This window comes from Dipodomys merriami, unplaced genomic scaffold (genome assembly GCF_024711535.1).
Source record: "Dipodomys merriami isolate MVZ:Mamm:240054 unplaced genomic scaffold, mDipMer1.0.p SCAF_27, whole genome shotgun sequence".
Taxonomy (NCBI): domain Eukaryota; kingdom Metazoa; phylum Chordata; class Mammalia; order Rodentia; family Heteromyidae; genus Dipodomys; species Dipodomys merriami.
Window position 1 is genome coordinate 13,983,163 of NW_027204159.1, and position 17,376 is coordinate 14,000,538.

General features: G+C 39.5%; 1 protein-coding gene across 8 annotated transcripts in view; it reads right to left on the minus strand.

Moving 5' to 3' along the window:
- Ppp2r2b (protein phosphatase 2 regulatory subunit Bbeta) overlaps positions 1-17,376 on the minus strand; it is a 437,725-nt gene that overhangs the window by 294,909 nt on the left and 125,440 nt on the right. For 5 of the 8 annotated variants that reach the window (XM_070036328.1, XM_070036321.1, XM_070036327.1 and 2 more), the window contains exon 2: positions 16,548-16,608. The exons of the other annotated variants lie outside the window; for them this stretch is intronic. The gene's annotated coding sequence lies outside the window, so the exon portion shown is untranslated. The remainder of the gene's footprint in view (positions 1-16,547; positions 16,609-17,376) is intronic. 8 annotated transcript variants of the gene reach the window in all.

The following is a 17,376-nucleotide window of genomic DNA, read 5'->3' on the forward strand; positions in this document are numbered from 1 at the left end:
ATTCCCACACCATCTGGCTTGCTGCTTTCTTTTTCTTTGAAGGGAAAGTGCAAACCGGCCGCAGCTTTAGAAACTATAAGACACAGCACACAGGAAATTGAACGCATCACATGGGAAATGTGTTGGCAAGTTCAGAGTTAGGGCAGCAACATGGCTGCTCTGGCTGTTCGCATACACCAGTTTGCTTAGGTAAAGATGCCGGAAGGAAGGCAAGTGTTAGATGGACCTTGAACTTGTAAGCAAGGTTGTATACATTTTTAGAGTCAATAAATATTTATGGAATAAATACAGAGTAAAAAGAATCATATTAAACATCCCCCAACAGGAGACCTGTGCAGTTTCCATTTGGCACCTGACACTAGCACAAGGACTGAAGAAAGACTTAGAAATTTACATCTGAAAAGGAGTTTTGAAGCCCCAAGCCGTGACTTCAGCATTTTGGGATCACCAATCTTTCAGAGAATTGAATGAAGACTTTGGATGCTTTCCTTAGAAAAAAACTCAATGTGGTTCAAAGCACTTCCTGTTTCCCAGTGCTGACTCATTATGTCTATTTCACAGAGAGAAAAAAGGAAGGGATTAAAAAAGAAAAAAGACCCAGGGCCAATGAAAGACCCAAAGTTGAGTGCAGCTCCTGCGCAGATTCCAATACAGAAGAGGTAAAAGCATGAAGAGGTAAAAGGCAGATGGTTAAAGGTATGACCTTTAAAAACCAAGCTGCTGGAGTTCAGATCTTGGCTCTCCTATTTCCTAGCAATATAATTGTAGGCAAATTATTTAATCACGTATTTTAATTTCATTTGCAAAACAAACATAGTAATAAGATGCACATCATAGGATGGTTGTAAAAATTCAATGAATTCATAAGTAAGAGACCTTTAAAAGAGGAACATATCACACACAGCAAATACTAGCACTTGGTATTGGAGGTTGGAAATTGTTGTGTTTATGTACCTTGTCACTGTCTGCCTGGATGCTGGATTTATTTACTTGTCTAGCTCTTATCCTTGTCCTTGAATTGGTTTAGCAGCTCTTCTCTCTCTCTCTCTCTCTCTCTCTCTCTCACCTCTCTCCTCTCTCTCTCTTTCTCTCTCTCTCTCTCTCTCTTTCTCCACCCCCAGTCTCTGTCTAAGGTTTTCTCAAAGACATGGTTTTGTCACAAATGAGTATGAAACTCTTTCCTAGCATCAGAACCTACTCATCCAACATCAGAAACTTACTACCAGCTCAGCACTACTCTTATTAGGTACCAGTAAGGAGCTCAAAACTTGGTTGCAGAGAACTATTAAAATTTATGTACAGATAAGAGATTAATCAAGCCCAGACAAATAACAGTGAGAATTTAGAGGAATCTAGCTTAGAGGGAATAGTGTGTCAGGTAAAGAGACCATAGGTAAAATGAATAAATGAAATACTTGACCTAGGCCCTGAAGCAGGACTGGCTACATAATTTAGACTGCCTCAGTCCAAAATGAAAATATAAATATATGTCTAAAAGGCATTAACCAAAAGCTGGTGGCTCATGCCTGTAATCCTAGCTGCTCAGGAGATTATGATCTCAGGATTGCAGTTTGAAGTCAGTCTGGGCAGAAAAGTCCTTGAGACTTTATCTCTAATTAACTACCGGAAGTGTAGTTATGGCTCAAAGTGATGGAGTACTAGCCTTGAGCACAAAAGCTCAGGGACAGCACCCAAATCCTGAGTTCAAGCCCCATAACTAACAAAAAAAAGGTATTAGGGATTTTCTTAGCAGGTGGAAGGGTACAAGACCAGTTTCTGCCTAAACCTTATGTTTGACCCCCAGCATTAAAAATAAAAACATCCTTGCAGGGCACCAGTGGCTCATGCCTGTAATCCTAGCTACTTAAGAGGCTGAGATCTGAGGATTGAGGTTCAAAGCCAGCCCAGGTAGGAAAGTCCGTGAGACTCTTATCTCCAATAAACCACCAGAAAACCGGAAGTGGCGCTGTGGCTCAAGTGGTAGAGCACTAGCCTTGAGCTGGAGAGCTGAGGGACAGCGCCCAAGCCCAGAGTTCAAGCCCCATGACCGACAAAAAATAAAAAAAATAAAAATAAAACCACCCCCACAAAACAACAACAACAAAACAACATTGCATGTGTGGTGCCTCTGGCCCACAGGAAAACTCACCCTGCGATCACTCTGTTAGAAGCACAACCATCTCTGCATTACTGGTTGAGCCATTCAAAGCTTTGCTTCTGTGCCTGATCTTGCACCTTTCCTCCTAACTAAGAAGTGTGTACTACTATAAGAAGTATGTACTACTATTTTGCAACCTGTGAAAATCTGACTTATCCTTCAAACATCAAGGCAACTCTGATCTTAGAGAGAACACGGTAGAATGAAAAGACCTCAGCCTCTGACTTGGGAGAGCCAGGGGCAAGTCTGCCTTTCCCTCAAGCTGGATCCAGGACAAGATCCCCTCCACTTTTCTGATAATTGATACCCTCCCTACCCCATAGAAACCCAGTGGGAGGAGCACAGACTTCATGGATAGAAAACAACTGCTCATTTCTCATACTGAGTAAAAAAAAATAAAAACAAAAACAAAAAAACAACTGTATAAGAGGGTTCCCTAGCTTTAGTACTTGTTGAGTGTCCAGTATATTATTATTTATATCATATATATATATATATATGTATAGTGTGTGTGTGTGTGTGTGTGTGTGTGTGTGTGTGTGTGTGTGTGTGTGTGTGTGTAATACTGGGGCTTGAACTTTAGAGCCTTGACATTGTCCCTTAGCTTGAACTTTAGAGCCTGGAAACTATACCTTAGCTTTATTTCGTAAGGCTGGTGCTCCACATCTTGAGATATAGAGTCTCACAGACTTTCCTCAGATCTCAACCTCCAACAGTAGCATGAGCTACTGGTGTCCAGTTCATTAAAATACACACATATTGGGCTGGGAAGGTGGTTCAGTGGTAGAGCGCTTGCTTTGCATGCATGAGGCCCTGGGTTTGATTCCACAGTACCACATAAGCAGAAAAAAAAAGCCAGAAGTGGCACTGTGGCTCAAGTGGTAGAGTGCTAGCCTTGAGCTGAAGAGCTTAGGGACAGCGCCCAGGCCCAGAGTTCAGGCCCACAACTGGACCCCCCCCAAAAAACACACACACACACACACATATGCAGAGATGTGTGTGTGTGTGTATGTGTGTGTGGTGCATGTGCATGCACACACACACATGCTCATCTACCTGGTCCTCTCACAATCACCCCTATTAGATATATATGAATATGTTGTCACAATCTTAGTTAATATCTTACAGTCATCCGGCCTCCCATATTTATCTCTTCAAATTCACTCTCTCTGATAAGTCAGTTTCCTAAACCCAAGGGTATGGAATTATCAATGTCTTCTGAGGCTGCAGAATGAACACCACAGCATAATATAGTCCTCTGTCAGTGTCCGTGCAGCTTGGCTTATAGAGCTCTGTAAGCCATTTCCATTTGACACTTCTAGCTCATAAGCATGAGAACAGTGGATCACTCCTAGTCTCTTGAAGATCTTCAAGTTTGTACCTCCTGTATTCTTTCTCTGCCAAGAATGTCTTTCCACCACACATCCCTCTAGCTATTTGTTGTAACTTAAGGCCTAGCTCCCTAGTTCTGTAAAGCTTATGATGGTCAGTAACCACCATTTTGTCTCTTACTTCTATTGTTCATTTCTTTCTTTCTTTCTTTTTTTCTTTCTTTCTTTCTTTCTTTTTTTTTTTTTTTGTCGACCACGGGCCTTGAACTCTGGGCTTCGGTGTTGTCCCTGCGCTCTTCAGCTCAAGGCAAGCACTCTACCACTTGAGCCACAGCACCACTTCTGGTTTTCTAGTGGTTTATTGGAGATAAGAGTCTTACAGACTTTCCTGCCTGGGCTGGCTTTGAATCTCAATCCTCAGATCTCAGCCTCCTGAGTAGCTAGGATTACAAGCGTGAGCCACCAGTGTCCAGCTATTGTTCATTTCTTGAGTGGAACTTTGTATATGAAAATAATTGCTGTCTGAGCTGGTGACTCACACCTGGAATCCCAGCTACCTAGGAGGCTGAGATCTGAGGATCTGGTTCAAAGTCAGCCCAGGCAGAAAAGCCCATGAGATTCCAACTTCCAATGAACTAGCAAAAATTCAGAAGCTGAAGTATACAACACCAGCTTTAAGTGAAAAACCTAAGGGACAGTGCAAAGCCCTGAGTTCAAGTGCCAGTACTGGCAATGTGTACACACATACATATACAAAACACACATACAACATACACATAAAAATTGCTGATTTGTGTATGCAGATATTTGGTTCTTATCGTAGCATAGTTATCTATGCTACAATAATTAATGTCTACATGAAAAGAAATACATAGATTTTGAAACTTGCTTCTTTATGGGTTTTCAATTGTGCCCACCATCCACCTAGCTGCCCAATCCAGAAAGTCAGAAGACATTTCTAATACCACTCTCCCTCCATCCAAACAGTTTCAAAGTCCTATAAATCAACTAAGAATCAAATGTGCCTACAATCATCCACTCATGTAGCCACTAATTTATCTTGAGGTCATTGTTGCCTCTTCGTAGTATTTCTGCAGTGATCTTTAGCAAGCCAACATTCACTAATACTTTCTGGAGCAGGGAATGGCCAGTTCCTCTATGCAGCTCTGAGGGTGACAGCTGCATGCATGACAGTCCCTGGGTAGCCTCCTATAACTCTCAGGAAAGGACAGATCCAAGACTCTGAACCCAGCTGTGGAATGATGAGTTGGCCATGGTTTGGTTTGCTCCCTCCATTCCAGGATCTTCACAGTCTACCCTGAAAGCTCAGAGAGCATTTCCTAGCTCACAAAACTTGTCTTTGCCTTTCAACCTTCATACATACTTTTGCCCCCCCTCCCCCTCCCCCCTCCTCCTCCCTTTCCTCCTCCTCTCCCCCTCCTTCTCTCCCTCCTCCTCCTCCTCCTCCTCTTCCTCCTCCTCCTCTTCTTCCTCCTCTTTTCTCCTCTTCCTCCTCCTCCTCCTCCTTTCTTGCTAATCACCAGATTCCTTAATGTAGGTGGAGAATAGGGCTCTTCCTCTGTGATCTCACACATCCCAGCATCCTCTTCTCTTGTGCTGTGGAACATGAAGCTAACTCGCTCTAATTCACTGCTGTATCTGTACCTGACAATCACTTACCACTGGATGGATGTGGGAAATTCACTTATTGACTCAATCAGAGAATGAATGGATGGATGGATGGAAGCAAAGCCGAAAGGAAAGCTTGATATATTACAAGAGAAGGAATTTAGAGCTTCCACCTCTTCTTGTCTTTGCCCTCTATGGAAAATATTCTGCCTTCAAGTCCCTAGTATCATTCTTGCCTTAAACTCAAGGACTTTACATTTTGCTGATTCCCTTATCCTTCACATTTCAAAGGACTCATCTCTTTACAAGGAAGGATTCTCACTGATGCAGACCATGGCAGCCTCTCAGAACTTGCTACTGTCATGGCTTGTGACCCCATTCCCTGTACTCTGTATAGGACAGTTCTACATGGACATTTGAGTCTTTAGTCCTCCAACAGAAAGTAAGCTCCTGAGAGAATCCAATGTTTGCTTTTTATTTACTGCTAGCTCCCAGTGCTTAAATACTGTACCTTACATACAGAATGCATCTGTTATATGGATACATGAATTAAAAAAACTCTTTTTTTAGTGCCAGTACTTAGGCTTGCACATGGGGGCCTCAGATGTATTCCTTAGCTTTTTCTTCTTAATGCTGGTGCTCTACTATTTAAGCCACAGCTCCACATCTGATTCTTTTGGTAGTTGGAGTTATGGTCTTATCTTTGGACTTTCCTGCTTACTTCCAACCATGATTCTCAGATCTCAGTGTCCTGGGAACTATTAGAGACATGAGCCACCAGAGGCTGGCAAAACTCATCTTACTTGCAATTATTTTGCTTTGTTTCCACTCTGTGTACATAGTAGGGCTACATAGATAACAGCTATCTTGTATGAAAACTAAAACTGGTTTTCTTTCTTCCATAAACAGTTGTTCACCAATGTGCTTGAGGTAAATACATCCATTTGTACAAGTTGAGCAACACTGCATCATCTCACACCACCTTGGAATACTTTTATGTCTTCCCTTGAAATAAATGTTATCGAATAAAATCCATCTTCCCAGCTCTTGGACTTGATCTCATTAGGTAGATAAAACACTATAAAGTCTATCTCTACCACAGGAAACCAAAGTAGCTCTACCTCATAAATTCCATGATGTATAAATAACTGGAAGACATGGAAGTCTGTCTTGTCACTGCTTAGTCAGTGCTTCTTCAATAGGTAGTTGGCAAAACAGATGGGCACTGGTGGCTCAAACCTGTAATCCTAGCTAGTTAGGAGACTGAGATCTGAGGGTCACAGTTCAAAGCCAGTCCAGGAAGGATGGCTATGAGACTATTATTTCCAATTAACTACAATAGAAAGCCAGGAGTAGACCTGTGACTCAGGTGAAAGAGCACTAGACTTGAGCACAAAGCTCAGGGACAGCATCCAGTCCCAGAGTTCAAGCCCCAGGATCACCACTAACAAGAATAAAAACTATCTCACAAAACCACAGTCGGTCTCAAGGAGTCATTCCTATTTGACAATTCATCAGCACTAAATATTAATGAGATAGTAGCTTCACTCAGTTACCTGATACCCAGAGGGCTGAGCAAAAGAGAACAAACTAAACAAAAGCAGAGGGATTGAGACATTAAGAGAAGCTTGTTAGCTGGGCATCAGTGACTCATACCTGTAATCCTAGCTATTTAGAAGGCCCAGATGTGGGGATGGTGGTTTGAAACCAGCCCAGGCAGAAAAGTTTGTGACACTTTTATTGCTAACAAACAAGAAAAAGGCAAGATGTGAAGCTATGGCTCAAGTGTTAGAGTACCAGCCTTGAGTGAATCAAGCTAAGGGACAGTGCCTGGGCCCAGGAATAACATTTAAAAAAGGAAAAGAAATGAAGAAAAGAAGATGATCTTGTTCTAAGGCTTGTGTTGTTGCATAACCTCTGATATGTCTTACAAAAGTATGTGTGTGTGTGTGTGTGTGATTTAAGGAGAAGGTAGGCAATGATACTATAAGTCCTATTTACCTCAGAAGCAATCAGTTACTATTTGAAAGGTGCTACCCAGTTTTAGGCCTTGTGCTCAGGTGTATGTGTAGATATTATTGGTATTTCCCACAACCAACCCTAAAGGAGATATTTGGATATTCATAAAGGGAACCCAAACTCAGAGGTGTTTAATTATTTTAGAGCAGGAAGAATGTGACGGATGTGAGATTCAAACCCACCATGATTCCTCTTACATTTTCCTATGGAAATTTCTGTCCCAGGCTTTCTACTCAGTAAGTTTCTACTAAATATTTGTCCAAAATAATAATCAAAGAGCCATAGTCTTCACAATTCTTTGAAGAGCACATCTTGAAGAGAACATCTAAACAATCATACGATGATTTTTCTGTCAAAAATTGTTTAGTTTGAAATGCCTGATGATGGAGAGAACTTTGAAAGTAAATTTGAATTTTATTGTAAAGGTAACATACACAGGGGTTACAGTTATATAAGTCAGGTGACTCCCTCCTTTAGTTCCCCCCTTATTCCTCCTCTCCCTTGCAATTTGTAAATTTCATTTCCAACATAGTATCTAGTGAGTATCACAGCTGAATTGGTTCAACCTTTGTCCCACCATTTCTGCAATTCCCCTTCCCTTCCCTAAGACTTATGTACAAGACAAAGGGTACAGAAATAAAAAAGTGACAACAGAGGATAAACAAAAGGGAAAAAGAAATAATTGCAACCAGTACAATAAAAAACCCTCTTGTTTCAATTTCTTGGAGTTCATTTCAATAAGCATCATTTTATATGGTCATATACACATAGCTATTGAGCCATTGTGTGACCCTCTCCTAAGAATATCCTCCTTTGTTCTCACTGTGCAATGCTTAGAGTGCTGTTTAATTAATCATGCACAAGTGTAATTGTCTTTTACTATCCATTGGATTAACTTGTAGATTTATAAACATATTCCAGTATTACAAATGAGGGAAACTTTGCAGCCTATATTTCTTTGGGTTTGGCTTACTTTGCTTAATATAATTTTTTTCTAAGTCTCTCCATTTCCTAATGAATGGGGCAATACCATTCTTTCTGATGGAAGCATAGAATTCCACTGTGTGTATACACCATATTTTCATGATCCATTCATCCACTAAGGGGTTGACTCCATGGGTTGACTTTAGCTATGGTAAATAATACTGCAATGAACATGGTTGTGCTGATGGCATTAGTGCAGGCTGGTTTGTGGTCATTTGGGTAAATGCCCAGGAGTAAGATTGCTGGGTCATAGGGAAGCTCTATGTTTAGTCTTTTGAGGAACCTCCATACTACTTGTCGGTGTGGTTGAACATGTTTACACTCCCACCAACAATGTAATAGCATTCTTTTTCCACATCCCTGCCAGCATCTGTTATTGATATTTATATACTACCCTGCACCAAAATCAATTCTAAATGGATCAAAAGTGTCAATGTAAGACCAGACACCATGAAAATGTTACAGGAAGGGATAAGGGGAACACTAGGGCTCCCTAACACAGGTTGAAACTTCCTAAGTAAAGATCTAGGAACACAACAAATCAAAGAAAGACTGGACAAATGGGATTACATTAAATTGAAGAGTTTCTGCATGGCAGAGGACATAGCTAGCTGGATAAATAAGTCCACAGACTAGGAGAAGATATTTACTAACTATACATCAGACCAGGGCTTCATATCTAAAATATACTTAGAGCTTAAAAAAAATAAACCCCTCAAAAACAAATCCTCAAAGAAGCCACCACCCCATCAATAAGTGGGCTAAAGAGTTAAAGAGAGACTGCTCTGAAGAAGAAATAAGAATGGCCAATAGACACATGAAGAGATGTTCAACATCTCTGGCCATAAAAGAAATGCAAATAAAAAAATTTTAAACAAAAGTTTTTGGGGGGTTGGTGATTCATTTCCTGATTATGAAGAACATTACACACCTACACATGAAATAAACCAGAATATTCTAAGATTTAAAGCATTAGAAATGGGGGCTGTCAGCACATGAAAGCAGAGAAACACTGGCATAATTGGGGAAATCGGCAATTTAGACTATCACAAAAAGGTGATATTTTTACTTTGAAACTAAAGTTCCAGGAAATAGAAGCAGAATAAGAAAGAGTGGCTTAGCTTCACAGGAAAGTGCCGATCGTTGTTGAATTAAGACGAACATGAAAAGAAAGTTAAGTGTGATGGAAGACTGAGGACATTGATCATCTTTTGACCCCAAAGGTGTCTTTAAAATAATAGTAAAGGAGAGAACGTAAGGCAGGTCATTAAGCAGATTGTAGGGTTCCTGTGTTTCTGGAAGAAGGAAGGTGATTGGAAGAATCTGACAGGCAAAGGGATCAGCCAGGAAGGGCATCTATTCACCTTGCTGAAAGCTAGAGAGGTTTAGGACTTAGAAATGCAACACACCATGCGAGATAAGGGCTGAAAAATGAAATCCATTGAGAGATGAATTGATTCATTGGCCCTCTATCCTCAGTGCTTAGCTCTTCTCCATACCCTACCCCTCGGGTAATGTAAGCAATGTAAGGCTTTTCCTTTTGAAAGGAAGAAAATGGTGGAGACTCAGGTGATGGGTGGGGAATTGAGTGCTCAGAGTGAAGTGTACTGCATTTTGGCAATTAGAGTCTGAAATGCAAGATCACTTCTAGGCTTGCTCACTCTCTAATGAAACCAGGCAGTTGATGTGTTCTATTCATGTCCATTCAACCATACTACACATTCATTCTCACATCTGACTGGACAATGTGAGATTATCTAGTCAATTGAGTAACCCCATGATGTGAAGGAAAACTAAAGAGAAATATCAACACAACAGATACTAGAAGATACAAATAAATCTTAATTGGATTCATGTATACAGGCAGAAATATTATAAAAGAATAAACCCTCAAACCAGGAACAGAATGCTCTAAAAAAAAGGAATAAGCAAATTACAAGAAAAAAATCATGGAATTAAAAAAATATGGCAAATTTGTCTTTCAATCAGTAGAAACTTAAAATATATAGTCAAAGCTATCTCTTAAAAAGTAAGTCAAAAAGAGAAAAAGCAAAAGGTATTAAAGACAATAAAATTAATTATCCAATGAAGCTCAGTATCTAAGACAGAAAATTGAGAGAGAGAGAATGAGAGAATATTAAGAAATCAAAAATAAATTATTAAAGGAACACTTTCTGGGTGATAGGGGCTCACACCTGTAATCCTCACTACTCAGGAGGCTGAGATCATGGTTTGAAGCAAACCCAAGCAGAAAAGCCCATGGGACTATTATCTCCAATAAACTACCCAGAAAAAGCAAAAAAAAAAAAAAAAAATGTAAGTAGTACTGTGACTCAAATGGCAGAGTGCTAGCCTTGAACAAAAACAAAGCTCAGGGACAGCACCCAGACCCTGAGTTCAAGCCTCAAGATAGAAAAAACAAAAGAAACAAAATACTTAAAAATACCCTTCAACTGGGAACAAAGAATGTGAGCCTTCAAGACTAAAAGAAACCCACTGACTATATTATTTTTAAAAATCTCAAAACAACATAATTATTGTGCTTTTTCAAACACCAAGGAAAAAGTCCTAAGAACCCCAGGGAAACGTAGATCATTTTTGTAGCAGTAAGTATGAGATTGTCACTGCTGTTGCTGTTTTCAGCCATATTTGTCCCTAAAACACAATGAAGGATCAACTTCAAAGTTCCAAGAGAAAATGATTTCCAAAGAAGCCTATTCCCAGCCTAACAATTACCTGACCGAATGGCTAGAGAACATGAAATTGATTGCACTGTGCCCATCCCTTTGTTAGATGCTTTACTGGAAATAGCAACAGTCTTTTAAGGGCAGTATTATTTCCACCGTTCCAAGATAAGATGTACTAGTAGGTCAGCTCAAAGAATAAGGGTGAGAAATAAGTGTCAGAGTCAGAAAATGTACCTATGCCCATCTGCCACATTTTATCCAGAATATAGCCCCAGTCTTTGAATGCACAAAGCTCCTAAGGTGAGGACGCTATCCCAGGAAGCAGGGAGAGTCATTTATCATAGGGACAACTGGGCGAGGGAGAGGATGGCGCCCTTTGTAAAGGCAGTATGTCACTGCTACTACCTTGGCAACTTTCAAAAGTTAATGTTGCAGCGGACAACATGAGTCACTATAGTGGAAGAGGGTTCACAAATTGAGATACACTCTATTTTGAAGTAAAATATGACTAACAAGTTGCATATTGCTGGCTCATTTGGTGCTAATTTAAAATAATCTATTCGAATACATTCAAACTGAAGTTCAGATGGCCCTCAATCCCCAGTGCTCTCTTTCTTTTTTTAACTTAGCTCCTGGATCTCACAAATACAGAAATGAATACAGTTATCTGCGGATATCTGTGGGTATCTGTAGAGACTGGTTCCAGAGACACCCCACGGATGCCAAAACCTGCCAATGCTCAAGTCTCTTATGTAAAATGTTGTAATATTTCCACATTATCTATACATACCCTCCTATAGGTTTTAAATCATCTTGAGATTCTTACCACGCATGCAATGTAAATGCCCTACAGATAAATATATTGATTTAGAGAATAATGACAAGAAAAAGTTTATACATGTTCAGTAGAGATGAAATAAATTTCTGATATTTCCTGTTTGTAGCTATTGTGAATCCATGAATGAGGAATCCACAGATATGGAAGACTGGCTCTATTCTTTGTATGTGAGGACCTGGAATTTCACCTTTGTTGGTACTAATGACTTTTGACCTCAGAAAAGTTAAAATTATGTTAGAATACTTATTGTCTTCTATAGGAAAATGGAGATAATAATTATCAAATTGATAGGATAATAACTATCAGTTTTATAGGATAATAGGAACAGATTCTTAAAAGACAGCATTGGCTATTAATATGAAATGGTAGATTTTACCATTGTCATAAAGAATGTGATAATCATTATAATTGTCATTTTCCAAATAAGTCCTGGGCTTTCCTGTCTCCAAGTCATTAGCGATATTTTCATCTTTGTAGGAACTGATCTTTCAGAGAATTCTTTTTCTATTGAGAGCCAACTGCACTAGTATAATGCCTTGTAAAATTAAGAGGGCATTCTACCCCTTCCTAGAACTGAATATTCAGACTGTAGAGACAGATCTTTCTGCGCACTCAACTCAGGGAGAACGCAAAACTAGAAAAAGTAAACCATTCTATTCTTTATGAGCTTCTAAGAAGCCTTCTATAGATTAGAATAAGGACATTAATCTTGGAATCCATGCCTTATAAAAGTCTGGTGTTTGGAAAGAGGGATTTTGAAGATCAGAAGTTTGGTGTTTAATACTGACCACCAATTTCTGAATACAAATTGATTGTTTAAGAGTGTTATCATTAAAGGAGACTGAAGTTTGAGCATGTGGCAGGAAATAGAAACATGAAAAAAGGTTAGTTTAGAAACTGATTATACACTGAGTCTCTAATAAAGCTACAGATAGCTCTAAAATAAGTAGGTGAATGAAACAACAAATAGGTTGCAAAAGAAATTCAGAGGAAGCAGTGGAACTTGGGTCTCAAGTCTTAAAGATAAATAAATTTCTCAGTGAAACCTCATGATATCTAACCAATATGACTCTGATAGTTGTAACAATTGTTCATATAGGCTTACAGCACTGGTTGGAATTCTTCAGGCTCAGAATTGGATGTGTGAAACTACTACAATTACCTACAGATCCCTGAGAGAAAAGCAGAGACCAAGGGAGTATAAGGACTAGAGGCCAATACAAGGCCACACTTTGCTGCAGCAGGTATCAGTGACAGAAGAAACCAGCTACAGTTACATACAAGATTGAGAGAACATAACTATAGAACAATTGTTAAAGAGCTCATATCAAGATGATGTAAAACAACTCATAACTCAATAGATGAAAACTGGATAATATTTGAACAAGCATTTCTTTAAATAAATAAATAAATAAATATATATATATATATATATATAAATGGCAAATAAGTACATTGAAAATATGTTTAACAATACTGGTCAATAAGGGAAGGTGAGTAAGACCAACAATGTAAAGCCATTAGCACACTTACTAGAAGTATATGTTATATATAAACAATATAGATAGTATAGAGCATATACTATATATAAAATATATGTCATGTTATATCTACTGTTGGATAGAAAGTGGATACTAAGATTCATGTCCTTATTCTAATGTCCTTATTCTAATGTCCTTACACACTGCTAGTTAGAATATAAAATGACATATTGGAAAGTATTTGATAGCATCCTACCACGTTAAATTAATACCATCCAATCTATAATCTACTCCTAAATATTAACTAGGGAGAAATAATAAAATGTGTCCATAAAAAATTCATATTTGGATTTTAAAAATGAACATAACAGCCAGGCACTGGTGCCTCACTCTTATAATCCTAGGTACTCAGGAGGCTAAAGTCAGAATCATGGTTCAAAGCAGAAAAGTTGATGAGACTCTTACCTCTAACTACCAAAAAGCTGGAAGTTGAGCTGTGGTTCAGAATTGTGGAGTGTTAGACTTAAACACAAAAGCTCTGGGACAATGCCTAGGCCCTGAGTTCAAGTTCCAGGACACACACACACACACACACACACACACACACACACACACACACACACACACACACACACACACACACACACACACACACACACACAGCACACTTCAGTCCTCTACCGCCCAATACCCTGTCTTTTCCTCCTTCATATATTCATGACAGCTTTATTCATGATAGATGAAACTTGGAACAAGCTCAGTTCCTGCCAATAGGTAAATGGAACCATGCATGTGCACAATATAATATTATTCTGCAAACGGAATGAGCTATATTGATGAATGTAGCATAGATAGATCTCAGGATTATTACAGGAAGTGAAAGAAGTCAGAAACAAAAGACTAGATACTGTATGATTAGATTGTAGGACAAAATAATCCTAAATTATCAGTTTAATCATGGAAGAGATTAATCCTTATGAACTAGCAAAACTGCATTTTTTTCACCACAAGCTAAAATTAAAAATATTTTAAAGCTGCATTTTTGCACAACTGAATTGTTAGACTACTCATAAGATTTGTTTTCTCCTGAGTTTTGGTATGGTATGACAAGTTCCTCTTTAGATGCAGCCCCTGGATCTTGGCTACCCACACACTTGGAATTTTAAGAAATAAAGTCACTTCCCCCCGCCCAAGCATTATTCATTTTGTGGAATTCTCTCCTAGCAGTACCCCCAAAATGGATACACTTCATAAAGCAGGTGAAAATAGACAATCATATCAAAGAAAAGCCAACAGGGTTGGGCAGACAGCTGTACTGTATCTGGAGCAAGGAAGATGAGTTACACTGGAAGAGAGAGAAGTCAGTAAGTGCAGGAGGAAACGTCAGAGACTCCTCAGCTGAGTCCCGGGAGGGTACAGGATAGCACACAATGCCCAAAGGGGCTGTTGTGACCATGAAGTCGACTGTTTAGATCCTTAAGAATCAGTTTAAATAGGGAAATGACTAGATGACCATGAATTGGAAAAACTACATTTTCTGTCACAAGCAGAAGTTAAATTTGCACAAGTCAGTTGGTTGGCTATGGTTCTACTTGTAAGCAATCTCCATACTCCTTTTTGAAGCTCAAGTAACACTTTCTTCCAGAATCTCTTCAAGGTACTGGTTAAAATGAATGCTTCCTTTAGGAGCATTCTTTAGTTTCTATTCCAATGAGAGAAATTTTCATGTTCCCAGTAGTCAAAGAATATCTGTGCAATGAGTCTCTTCACAGAAGGGACACACTAAACACTATTTACATACTGTTGGGTCTTTACAAAGCTGGAGAAGGCTAAGGGCAGGGTGAATCTGGACACAGGGGTGGCTGTAGTTCAGGAAGCACCAGGCATCATGTTTGCCCAGTGTGCCCTGACTTTGGAGTCTTACTTGGGAAAGCCTTCTTTCTCTCTTTCTAGTCTACATACATTTCATTTGCCAAGGATGACTCAGTCCCTCCTTCTCCATACCACTTACTTTATATTCCTGTGGAGACTGTACCAATTTGTTACTTTGTCCTGAGTGTTTATCCTGTCTCTCCAACTACTTCCATATCAGGCAGGGGTTGTGTGGGTAACTAAATTGGCTGATTAAACATTAGCATCGTTTATTTCCCCTGAAAGATAGGGGAAGCGTGATTTGCTTCCTTATTGATAAATACAATTATAGTGAAAATTTAATGAGTAGAAACAACAGCATCAGGTACTATTTTATGAACACACCCACAGCCAGCCACTAAAATCAGACAATATAGCAGGGTAGCAATAGCTTACACTTGTAATCCTAGATATTCAGGAGGCTGAGATCCAGAGTATCAAAGTTCAAAGCCAGTCCTGACAATAAAAAGGTCCTTGATGTTCCATCTTTAAGTACTGGCAAAAGCCAGGCAATAGGTGTGGCTTAAGTGGTAGAGCACCATGCTAAGCATGAGGCTCTCAGTCTAAAAGTCAGAATAGCCAAAACAAACAAACAAAACAATAAATTAACTAAAGCTATGGATCTGAGACTCCTTTATGATACTATGGTAAACTCACAGGGTTGTGCTCAGAAACTGAAAACAGTTGTTTTAGAAAAGCACTATTTTATGACATTGTGTTAACTATTAGCTTGAAGTCAATCATGATTTCTGCAGTAGACCATGCTTTGTATCATCTTGGCAAAGGTTATTTTTTAGTGACTGTTGGAATGAAAGCCAAGTGTGGTGGGAAAATCAGTGTGGAAGATAAAACCTGATCCTAAGAAACAATCTAATTTCAATTTCAGGAAGTTAGGCCATGCTTCACATGCTCACATATCCTATCGGTCAATAATTATGGCTACTTAATGAATGAAATAATGGGTTCCCTTCCCCCCTTAAGATGTATCTACTATTGAAAAGGACCATTAACTTTTCTGGATGTGAATATATGTTACTTTTTTTTTTTTTGGCCCTCACTGAAGGAATTTGGGGGTATGACTTTCGGCACAGGGCATCAGTGAAATAATTACTGAGACACTAAGCACTCCTTGAACAGAGAGAGCTTAGCAAGTCTGGGGCCCCCTAAGGCTCCAGCAATTGTTCCCAGGTTGGAGTTAAGCAAGAGGAGCTCACATGGGGCACTCAGCAGGCTGTGTCTAACTCAGGATTCAATTCCAGGTTGCCTTCCATAGAAAAGCCCGTGCCTCTGCCTTTCTGGCTTTACTTAGAAGCCTTCAGAGCAGCTCCTGGAGGTAGTCCCCAGAGAGAGGGCAGATGGTCTAAGGAGGAAGAGAGGGGAGGATTTCCCTTGGGGTCAAGAGAGGGCCCGTATGAGGCCTCAGGAAGAATCAGGGTGAGAGACTCTGGCATTGGTGACCTCTAACTATTCCCACAATGGAAATTTACACTGTGGGATTAAGTGACTTACTCAGGGTCCCACGAGGAGCTCATCCATCCTCCTACACCACGCCATTCCCCCACATTAAAACCTGAGAAAAGAAGTGGTCACTTAGCAGGACGCACAGCAGTTCTTGAATTCCATATTTAAGATCCTTCGATTATTCTTATTTCAACTTCAATACCCTTCAAGAGATGACAATGTGACCCCTTTCTTGTCCCAATGAACTGGGAGCATTTCCCTCCATTATACCCATATTACCGTCCTCTTAAGAAGTCACTAAAGCCCTTCCTTTCAAAATTTGATTTATTTGCATCCATAATCCTCTCTGTAGCTGGGCAATCTGCATAATAACCTGGCATGGGATATTTTTAACCAGGCTTTCCAAAACACAGAAGCAAGTGTCCATAATCATGGAAGGCATTAACTACCTTAAACAGGAACCCATTTGCAGATTAAATTTGCCCATCGGTCAGCCTGCAGCTGCCCGCGCCAATGCCAGCACCACCTGTCACGTACCCTGACATATCTTGAGAAGAGTCAGGGTCTTTTCCAGCTCACTGATTCTCTGTTTCAATTAGAATAGATTTAAGAGTCCCTAAGCTCTAGTTTCTGGGTGGCCTTGCACAATATTATTAATAATTCAATCATACCTGTGCTGATAACAGATTACATTTCTACTACCCTACTAAAAAAAAAAGCCTGAACAGATTAAGGATGACCCTTGGGCTAATTTCTTTAGCAGTTTCATATCTGATTGACATCCATTTATCTAATTGCTGCCAGGAAGATTTAATTTCATTTTGTTGGTTTAAAATTAACGGGGGGGAAAAAGCCTGTTTACTTTTTAAATATTTGA